This window comes from Poecile atricapillus, chromosome W, assembly GCF_030490865.1.
Source record: "Poecile atricapillus isolate bPoeAtr1 chromosome W, bPoeAtr1.hap1, whole genome shotgun sequence".
Taxonomy (NCBI): domain Eukaryota; kingdom Metazoa; phylum Chordata; class Aves; order Passeriformes; family Paridae; genus Poecile; species Poecile atricapillus.
In genome coordinates, this window is record NC_081288.1 from 17,387,727 (window position 1) to 17,399,221 (window position 11,495).

An 11,495-nucleotide genomic window follows, 5' to 3' on the forward strand; every position below is an offset into this window, starting at 1 on the left:
CTCATCTCCACCTTGCTGTACCCTCCTGTCAGGGAGTTTTGGAGAGCAATAAGGTCCCCCTGAGCCTCCTTTCCCTCCAGGTTAAACTCCCCCAGCTCCCTCAGCTGCTCCTCATCAGACTTGTGCTCCAGCCCCTTGCCCAGCTCCATTCCCTTCTCTGGACACGCTCCAGCCCCTCAATGTCCATCTTGCAGTGACAGGCCCAGAACTGGACACAGCACTGGACACACCTCACATTGGTGAGGCCTCACCAGTGCCCACAACAGGGGGACAGTCACTGCCCTGGTCCTGCTGGCCACACCATTGCTGACCCAGCCCAGATGCCATTGGCCTTCTTGCCCACCTGGGCACACACTATGGACCAGCAGGCCCAGGCCCTTTCCTGCTGGGCTCTTCCCAGCCACTGTTCCCCAGCCTGGAGCTGATGGGGTTTGTGACCCAGGGGCAGGACCCGGCCCTTGGCCTTGTTGAGCCTCGTTCCTTTGATCTCAGCCCATTTATCCAGCCTGTCCAGATCACTCATCACAGGATGTGGGAATGGTAATCAGCCCCTCTCAGACCTACAAGAATTTTTTCAACTAAACTAGGAGGCCTGAAATTAAATTTAAGATATTTGTAGGATGATGAAAAGGCCAGAAACAATTTTTTTTTTTTTCCCCGTCTCTCCTTATACTTCATAAAGGAATAGGCTACAAAGCCAGTATCCAGGAAATTATCATAAAATCAATTAAATTTTCCTCCTTCTCTCTACAGGTCATCACACACTGTAGAAATCTGAGGGATGCATGACCCAGGGTACTTGTGAGGCTGTTGGCTGAAGACATTTGCGAGCAGAAAAGAAATTAATCTCCCTGGCAATACCAGTCAGGTAGCCTTCCTCTAAAAGAGTTGTATTCAACTATTAAAAAAATATAAGATTATTAAAAGTGATATTGGCATATTTTGTTCTGACACCTCACTGACTGCCTTGTGTTACTCTCACCTTGCACTGTCTTCTACTGCTCATCTAGTAATTCTAATATTCTAATATCAACAAATGTCCAGTCTCATGATTTTGCCTGTGTCTTTGGTCTAATTTCTGGCTTTTTTGGGTTTTATGTGCTACATTTTTATCTTGAAGAGGGGAGGGCAAGGGTAAGTCTGAAAAAGGAAAAAAAAAAGAGGGTAAGTAGTAAGATTTGTAAAACAGGTGTGCCATAAATGGGCTACCCCACAAAAACTGACACTCATAGTAAATACTAAATAAATACTAAAATAATACAAATACTAAAACTGACTAACAGAAGACTGGAGGAAAACAAACCAACCAAACACCAGCAAAAGTGCTTTACTAAACCCCTTTATTGACTTCTGTGCATATATATATATATATCTTATAAAGATGGGGTACATTAGCAACAGCAGCTAAAGTACAGGTAAGTTTAGATACAATAAATATTCTAGAAACGTTTGCTGTACAGACTCCTCCTACTCGGGGTCTGCAAATCCTCTGCAGCCTGCCACGAAGGTGTTATAATGGGTAAGATCCAAAACCAATATAAAGACAGACAATAAGGTCAAAATTACAAACAAATGCATTTGAACCTCAAGTGCCCCAGTTCCAGAGGAGGACTCAGTTTTAACTGAAGCAGATGGGGATAAGAAACCCCAAACAAATACAAAAATCAAATTACTGCCCCAAGACAGAAACGGTGTATTGTGAGATGCTCTTCTGGACAAGAGGAACAGAATAATTTAACTCAAGCCAATGAGGAGATGAAACTGAGACTTCTCTACTAACAGCATTTAGTTTCTCAAACCTTCAATATCCCTTTCATACAAATCCAACTAACAGCTGTCAGAAGAAAAAAAATCAAGTCCTAGCCTAGGCTTTATAAAAAATCTCAGTGCGACATTCCACATTCACTTTTTAATTCATTAGTTTTTGCACTTGCATATAACCAAAAGTTTATCTGAATTGCACATCAAGTGATTGCAGAATTAAGTCAGATGTGAATTAAATGTATGTCTCCACCTGGTCATTTTTATTGTCTAAACTAGGCACAAATCCACCTTTCGATGCAGGAGTTTGACCCCATGTCTTGATGCATGCACTGATATAGTTGGATGGTTGCTGGAATGACAGGACTAAGAAAATTCCAGATAAAATGGATATATGTCTTGTCCCCATATGGACAGTTTAGAGATTTAACAGAGATCTGGGATGACATAACTGGAGAGTAATCAGACTGATGGCGCATCTTCATTTTGTCTCTTCAGCCAAAATAATGTAAAATAAAACAAGCACTATGTCCCATTGAAGAAGCAGAACGTTCCTGTGCTGACTTATCTGGAAATAAAATGTTATAAATGAAATCAGAATTTTGACAACTAGGTCCCTTGGGTTAATGGCAGTTTAATTAAAAATAAATACAATTTAATAAATTGAATAGTAATTGGGTATAAAAAATACAGTTTAGTAAAAGAATACAATTTAGTAAAAACTTAAAATTTATATATATAATTTGCCAGTGATTAAGTATGATTAAAGCATAAGCAAAGCTGACCGGGGTACAGAGAGGGCTTATCACCCCACCTCACATACAAAACAAAGCACTTCAAGCTAAGCTTATATACTGTATGCTTATACATATTCATTAATGTTTCCTGTAAGTTTCCTCCTATTTCCAATTTTTCTGACTTTACATCACTTTTCCTCATGGTGCATGCCTCACTTGTTGCTAGGGGGTCTTCAGTCTTCTTTTGGTGGCCTTTTGGCGAAGGCTTCTCTTCCTCGTTGTCCTTTGGATAACCTTACAGATTTGCACGTGTGTACTAAGCGTTGTGTTATGTAAATTTACTAATAAGTCTTATATTTACAGATTTTTAGGCCCAATGCCTAAAGTCGTTCTAATTTTTTCCATCTCAAGGCTGTTTTCATCTTGGGACATCACTTATCTTGTAAACTACTGTACCTCAATTTTAACATGTAACATCTGTAAAGGGGTGCATCTGCCTTGTAACACTGATTCTTTTGACTGCTTCTAATAGTAACTTTAATAACAGTTACAGTTTAGTTAGCACGAATCAATTCCATTTATTACAAAAAGAGAGAAAACCGCTAGAATTAGAGTACCTCACTGAAGCTCCACCTGCGCTGTTACCATGTCTGCATAAAAATACCAGCCTTTGTTTTGGGAGCTTCCTTGTGCATCCTGCGCTGAATGCCAAGGTATTGCACGGAAATCTGGCAGGGCAGGGCAGGGCAGGGCAGGGCAGGGCAGGGCAGGGCAGGGCAGGGCAGGGCAGGGCAGGGAAGGGAAGGGAAGGGAAGGGAAGGGAAGGGAAGGGAAGGGAAGGGAAGGGAAGGGAAGGGAAGGGAAGGGAAGGGAAGGGAAGGGAAGGGAAGGGAAGGGAAGGGAAGGGAAGGGAAGGGAAGGGAAGGGAAGGGAAGGGAAGGGAAGGGAAGGGAAGGGAAGGGAAGGGAAGGGAAGGGAAGGGAAGGGAAGGGAAGGGAAGGGAAGGGAAGGGAAGGGAAGGGAGGGGAAGGGAGGGGAAGGGAGGGGAAGGGAGGGGAAGGGAAGGGAAGGGAAGGGAAGGGAAGGGAAGGGAAGGGAAGGGAAGGGAAGGGAAGGGAAGGGAAGGGAAGGGAAGGGAAGGGAAGGGAAGGGAAGGGAAGGGAAGGGAAGGGAAGGGAAGGGAAGGGAAGGGAAGGGAAGGGAAGGGAAGGGAAGGGAGGGGAAGGGAGGGGAAGGGAGGGGAAGGGAGGGGAAGGGAGGGGAAGGGAGGGGAAGGGAGGGGAAGGGAGGGGAAGGGAAGGGAAGGGAAGGGAAGGGAAGGGAAGGGAAGGGAAGGGAAGGGAAGGGAAGGGAAGGGAAGGGAAGGGAAGGGAAGGGAAGGGAAGGGAAGGGAAGGGAAGGGAAGGGAAGGGAAGGGAAGGGAAGGGAAGGGAAGGGAAGGGAAGGGAAGGGAAGGGAAGGGAAGGGAAGGGCTTACCCTGCGTGGCAGCAGGGTCAGCGGCTGTAACATTTCACCGCCAGCAGGATGACCGTGACCAGCAGAAGCACGGCGCAGAAGAGCAGGGCGAAGACAGCGTAGCACCAGGGGGAGTTCTCCGAGCAGGTCACTGCCAAAGGGACAAGGGACAGGGGTGTCACCGCGGGCAGAAGCAAGGCGACTTTCGTTCTGAGTTACGGGAGTATGAAAAATCATTGTCCCTCTTGCTATAGACACCGCACCTGTATATCTATACAGGTTTATATGTATACAAACCTGTGTGTAGCTATTAAAATCACACTTTCAGGGTCAGAAAAAAGCCTTTTCCTGGCCACTCCTAAATTTTATCATCACAGCCACTGAGAAGAAACCTAAAAATTCGACCTCTTGCCTTTAGTGGCAGAATAAAGCTTTGCCAGCACTGCTGTGCCAGCGTTTTGCTGCGGGCACACACAGCACTGCCAGTGTTTCCCACTCTGGAATATGCCCTGTCTTTTCCTTGGAAAATGGCTTGCAGTGTTTGTGCTACGCTGTGTTAATTGTCTGAGGTTACTCAACTGAAGACTCACAAGGAAAGCTTGAAGGTCCCATTCAGGCTTTTGAAAAAGATTTTATAGGTAATTTGAAATTCTAGAGACCCTTCCCAGATTACCATAATTTTTAAGCACATCAAAGACACTCTTGTTTAATTGGTCTTTAAATCCCTGCCTCCATCATTTTCTCCTCCAGCTTTAATCCTGACTAGGATCACTGTGTTCATTTGATCCCCATTCCTTAATACTTTCCATTTAAGCTGCTCCAATATCTAAACAAGAATCAGAACAAACATTTGGCTTCTGTGGTTTTAAAGAGGTTCCAGTTAAGGATGTGAAGGGACAGAGCTCTCCTAGTAGCATTTATCCATATGTAGAACATATATGGATTTTGATATTCCTTGAACGAAATTCTAAAAACCTGAACAATGTAGCCAGAATCAGAGAAAGGAAGGGAGGAACTGAGGTCTGGGATGTAAAAAGGAGCCCGAAAGCAGACAGGTCAGTGCCCCTATATCAAAACTGCATTACTGACAACGCTTTCCATGCTGCATTCCAAGCCTGGTTTCACTGGGATAAAATCATAGGGCATTTCAATGAAGCCAGTAAATTAGTTTTTTCTTTGTAACAGGGTCTCCACCTGGGCCACTTTCTTGTCTGCCTGACTGCCACTTTTATTCAGAAAAAAACATCTGAAGCTTTCGGTTTCTTTTTCCTTGTTGTGAGGCCAAATTAAACCCAATGGAAATGTTTGTTTGCACTGGTATTTCTCACAGCTAGCATTTTTTCCATACTTATATCAATTGTTCCTATGCCTCACATAAATGCAATATTCTGTTCTTCATTTTCACCTCATACACAAGAGTCAAAACCCATATCCAATCTATTGTTTCACTTTGAAGGAAAAAAAATTCTTTCAGAGCTGGTTGCACAGTTTGAGACAGTTTAAAGTATCTTAAAATTTAACTTAAGAGACAATTTTCTGGAATTGTCAAAAAGCTGTTCAGAATTTTTGCTTTTTGGCTATTACTTTCCTAAAGTAACTCAGTTTTGCTTTAAATACTATTGTTGGCCTGTTAATTCACCCTAAATTCGTTTGGAAGTGGAAAGCAACACATAGAAATTGTTACTAAAATGAACAGAAGAATTTTCAAATTACTCCAAAAATTACTGCAAACTGAATTTTTAGCAGGTTCTGATCATCCTTCAGGAGCGGGAAGCAGGGAAAAATGGGTTGAAATCACCTGTAGCAAAGAGAGAAAGTGACTCTCTCCCATACTCTGGAAAAATATCATGTTTGGCTGCTGAAATATAATAAGAAAACATGAAGTTTCCTGCAGTGTTGCTGTACCTGATTGTGTAATTTTGGGTGTGCTGTCAGGTCTCTCAGATCTCCATTTCACATTCACCTCAGCATATGTGACTGGATCACCTGGAGGGATAAAAAGGGCTGAAAGTAGTAGAAGAGGTCCTGCAACAACGGTTCTTCAGTGCAGTATTCCAGATAAATAAACAAACAAATAAATAAAATTAATTTATTAATTTTTTAATTTTAGACAGTTTTACAAATCCTTCTAGGTGACTCTCAGTTACCACACACTGAGCTACTCTATTAATAATTCTGTTTTTTCCTTGTCATCCCATATCTTATACACACATTTATATATTCTGTCAGTGTTTAAGCAGAAGTTAGTAGTCTGACAGCATTTCTTTCAACATTTTTTTTCTGTTTACTTCTTAATAAACCACAAGTGGGGCTGTGACACTCATGGTCACAACCATTATAAAAAGTTCTTCATCCTGTGTTACAAGATTTTTGCAAGCAACAGAGAGCATAAAAAGTGTTGTCAGGGTGGGCTTCTCCAAAGGTGTGGAATGTGTCACTGACCCCAGCAGTTTTTGGCGGGTGTGGCAGCAGAAGGAAGGAAGGAGCTCTATTTTTATATCAACTGCAACACACCACAACCTCCAGATTTGCCTGCTTTGCATGTTTTGCCTCATTCCCCAGGAGCTACTTTCAAAAAATTTGCTCACTGATAGTGTATGAAATAAGATTTATTTTTTTTTTGCCTGAAGAAAGGCAACCTCCTAAAGGTGCCAGAGCTTCTGAGATCAACCTTAGATTTACAAAAAAAATATCAAAACCAACCCATTTTCAGAACTAGGCATCTTTCACAGGCAACAGCCGAGTGGACAGAACAATTTCACAGCATCTGGCAGAAGATGAAGGCTCCATTTCCTGCACTTGTGGTGTACAAAAGTACAAGTTTTGTACAAGTACAAAAGCGATGGAATACACAAAGAAATTGAAGATTGTGAAAATGTATAGGTATGATTTTATATCCATAAGAACATGAAAAGATATTAATTCTATAGATAGGTGATTTTTTTTTCTGCTATATCTCACTAGGACACACTGGTGCTATTAACAGATGCCAAACTCAAGACTGATTTAAAATATTTCTTCATGTAAGGTGTTACAATCAGCCTGTGGAAGTCCTTGTTTTAGGATGCTATTTAAGTAAAGCAATTTTCGGGACACCAACAGGGATGCAAGATTCACAGAAGTGACAAGAGTATAGATATTGCAGTTGAAAATATTTAAAAAAAATATTGTGACAGGCTAAACACCATGCTGGCATACTCTAAAAAATAAGAATAGCATTTTGCGTGAAATTTGGTTACTTAATTAGCCTCATAATTGGAATTTTTTAGAGTCTGAATTTCCAAGCACCTTATATTGGCAAATTTCAGAAGTATAATCTTGGCTTAGGGGGCTCACAGAATAATTTATACAGCAATTTCTAAACATGATTCACTGAAGTGAATTAAAAGCTGTGTGGAAGCAATTAAAACTAACATACAACTGGAAAATTAAGGGACAGGTGAGGAAAAAAAGAAAAATAGATGGAACAGACTTTTACACTCTCCAAGTCTGAGACATTTTCACAGTGAGTTGTACTGGGCATGAGGGTGCATGTCAAATAAATCCTTAGGGGACCGTTCTACACTGGAGTGCCAAGGATGGTCCTGTCAGTGCAGCTCCTCTGCAGAGAGCTGATCACGTAATTTAAGAGGCAAGCTGAGTTAACAATGAAAGACAAAGTGTTCATACCCATACAGGTGCTTTTTGTACTCTTTTCCAATGCGTGAATATACATATCTAATTTCTAAGATTAAATATTGCTTTACTGACATACTCAGGACACGTTTTTCTTTCCTGTTGGAAACTCTGAATATTTTCCGTGCTCAATACTCTTACAACAAGAAAAGATTATTTTTGATCAGAATTAAAAAAGTAAAACCCGGGATTTTGTTTTAAAACCATGAATTATTTCCTACCTAAATCCATTAATGGCTATATTTTGCATATTATTTTTTGAAACTATTTTTTTTAAGCAGTACAGTTTTATAGTTGAAGGCATCAGTAGGTTATACACAAATTGCAGTACTAAGAGTTTTCAAAATTATAGAAAGTGCTATTAAATCTTGACTTGTATTTTTCTCAACACAAAACTTTTAGAAGAGAAAGAGGGACAGAGACAGAGAAAGAGAGAAAAAAAGAAAAAGTATGAAAAAAGAGAAACAGACCTATCACTTTAGAATTTAAAAGTATTTCTGGTTTCTAAGAAACTGTATCAAATTAAAATACAAAATGTAAGCGGACTACAGGAGAGAGAAGTCCATTCAGTGAACTTCAACTCTCAATGGGTTTCCAATAATCTGTATAAAGCTCTTCAATGTCTGAACATTAATGTGTTGAAGAAAGATCCTATTTCAGCCATCTTACTGCGAGCCAGAATGGGATTTTAAAGGTCAATCTTCACTTTTGCTAGAATTCAGCAAAATTCAGCATTCATTCTATCAATAAACATGAATTTGCTGTGCCAATAGATATATATAATAAACAGAGTGGGGTATTAATAGTTATAAAAGGTTTCCACATGACTTCAGCTGCTTGCGAACGATTTAAGAGAGTGCAAGTTTTAAGAATATGCCAATGAACAAAGTAGGTAATATTAAGATAAGCTTTTTTTTTACCTGTATCTGAAGCTTCTGAAATAAAATTCACTCTTTCATTGGGTGACACCTTGGTGTAGAACACCTCACTTGACATTTTGAAAAGCTGCTTTCAGCTCTCAGGTCTGCTATCAAAATGGACTCACTGAAAAAAACACAGCCCCTATTTCTGACCTCCCCCCATCACACCACATTAGGTCAAAGAAGTGTTTAGATGGCTGCAAAACGGAAGGAAACCAGAACCGTTTTTTTCAAATGTAAATTCTCACCTTGTGGCTTTTGACAAACATTTCTTAATTCTTGTTACCTTCTCTTGATGTCTGTTCTGTTAAAAACTGAGATTTTGATCAATTTTCTCATGAACTGTGACTTTCAGACCACATCATTTTCATTTAGAACCTGAGCTGGCAACGTGCTAAGTGTGTTCATATTCTCCTCAAACCAACTGGACGTTAAAATGTGTTTCAACAGAAAACTCAGTTCATTATTATTAGATTGCTTATGTTTTGGTTATTATATTGCTTTCATTTGTGATTATCAGATCACTTCCTCCTAAACTTCCATAGTTTAGGGTTGAAACAAGAAAGCAATGATATGGGGAGGAACAGAAAGAAGATCTGATATTGCTGAAAAAACTATTTTAATTATTTTTGAAATAACGCTTTTCTGAATTTTATTTTTTTTTAATATTTCACACAGAATTAAATTATTTTTAAAAGTTAGTTTTAAAAATGTTTCTATAAGGTCCCTTTTTTTGTTGGATTTTCCTCCCCATAGAAATTTCTAAAGTTGGTTTGTTTTTTTTTTTTTCTAAATTTTTGGGGTTTCTGGTAACTTAGAATGATACCAAAAATTTGAATTCTTCTCACAGAGGAACTTCTGCTCTTCAACCAGCTCTACACCATATGCTAATGCCCATATTCCTGGGGCACTGCTGAGCTCAGAATTAAACCAGGGCTGAGTCTGACCTATGCTTCCTTTGCATGTTGATCTTCAAATTTTCTCAATAAAGGCAGAAAATGGGGTTCTTTGGGGTATCATGGTGGCAAGTCAAGGAGTGTGATGTTTTTCCCTCTTGGGAACAGCCATAGAAGAAGGATGAACACTTTGGCATTTTCAGCTTATATCACTGAGATGTTTTTAGAATGGGCCTTCACTATCCTGGTAACTAAAAGGTTCTGCATTAATCATGGAATGGTTTGGATTAGAATAGACTTTAAAGACTATGTAATTCCAACCAGACCAAGCTGCTCCAAGTCCTGTCCAAACTGACCTTGAGGGATGGGGCACCCACAGCTTCTCCAGGCAACCTGGGCCAGGGCCTCACCCACCTCAGAGGGAACAATTCCTTCCTAATATCCAACCTGAATCATCTCTCTGTCACTTTGAAGCCATTCCCCCTCATCCTGTCACTCCAGGCCCTTGTCAAGAGTCTCTCTCCATCTTTCCTGTGGGTTCCCTTCAGGCACTGCAAGGCCACAATGAGGTCACCCCAAAGCCTTCTCTTCCCCAGGCTGAACAATCCCAATTGTTCCCTCAGCCTTTCCTCCCAGCAGAGCTGCTCCATCCCTCTGATGCCCTTGGTGTCCCTGCTCTGGCCTGGCTGCAGCAGCTCCCTGTCCTTCCTGTGCTGGATGCAGCCCTGCAGGGGGACCCTCACCAGAGTGGAGAATAACCACAATGTCTTCTTTCATGAAAAGGAGGGCAGCAAAGAGAGAAAGTGATACTCTCCCATTCTCTGGAATGATGTGTTCTTTGGCTGCCGAAACAGAATGAGAAAATCTGAAGTGTTCCACAGTGTTGCAGTACCTCACAGACCTTTCAGGAGAAAGTGGAAGGACTGTGGAGGTACCAACTGGAAAAGCAGAATTTTGTAAACAGCTGAGATTTAGGCATCTAAGTGGGTGAGCAGAAGATTATGGGGTTAAAACTTTTCTGTCCAAAGCAGCATGGAATCAATCTCAGGATGGTTTGGGTTGGAAGAGCCCTTAAAGACCGTCTAATTCCAGCCTGCTTCCAGTTCCAACATCTTTCCCCTTCTAATTCCAGCATCTTCCCCTTCCCTTAGCAGCCAGGTGATGGTTCAGTAGAAAAAGACATTTTTTGCTTGAGATTGCAGCCAAGTTGTTCTGAGGAAGATTCTTTAACAAAGTAGCATGAGGAGGGGATTTGTGTTAGTACTTGGGCACTAAACTGTCCTCAGTGCCAGTAATGCAGAGCCAGGCTAAATTTATTTTAGATATAAAGATGTACTTATTGTTAGAAGGATATTAAAGAATTTGGAAGAAGTTTTTTTTTCCCTCCTACATGAATCCTTTGCATTTGAATCACACAAAATAGTCACTAGATGTCTCTACTTCACCATAAAACGTATCAGAATTTCTATTCAGTTTAAACTGATGGAAATTTGAAGTGCTTATGTAGCCTTTTTATTTTCATAAGTATGAGTTACATAACACTGACCTGTTTGATTCCTTGAGTTCTGCAGATAAACCTGCTCTGTCCCAGCACCTAAAGCTCTGCTATAGGTTAAAGGAAATCCTCTGGCTTAGGCTAAAAAACCCATGTTTTCCCTCCCTGAAATAGATAATAGCAGGTTGTTGTTCCTGCACTGGGCAGAGTAGGAAGGGAAGAAGCTTTATTTACTTCATGGTTTTGAACTCTTCACTATGGAGAATAAATTCATAACATTCATATGCAAAACAAGCACATTTATGGATATAAATCTCCCTGGATAAAGGCCATTGTTTCACTTTAAGTCTTCAGCTTTTGAGTATAAACTGAGGAGCTGACTAAAGCTGAACAAGCAGAATAAAAGCCACTGAGAATAGTATTAAAAAAGTATTTTCTTCCCCCCCCCTTTTATGCAATCTGTATGAGTCAGAAGATGCAAACTTAGTACCCCTGGATAATAAATCCTGTATTTTAAGGAGGGTGAAGGCCTTCCCATCTGATAACCAACCACCT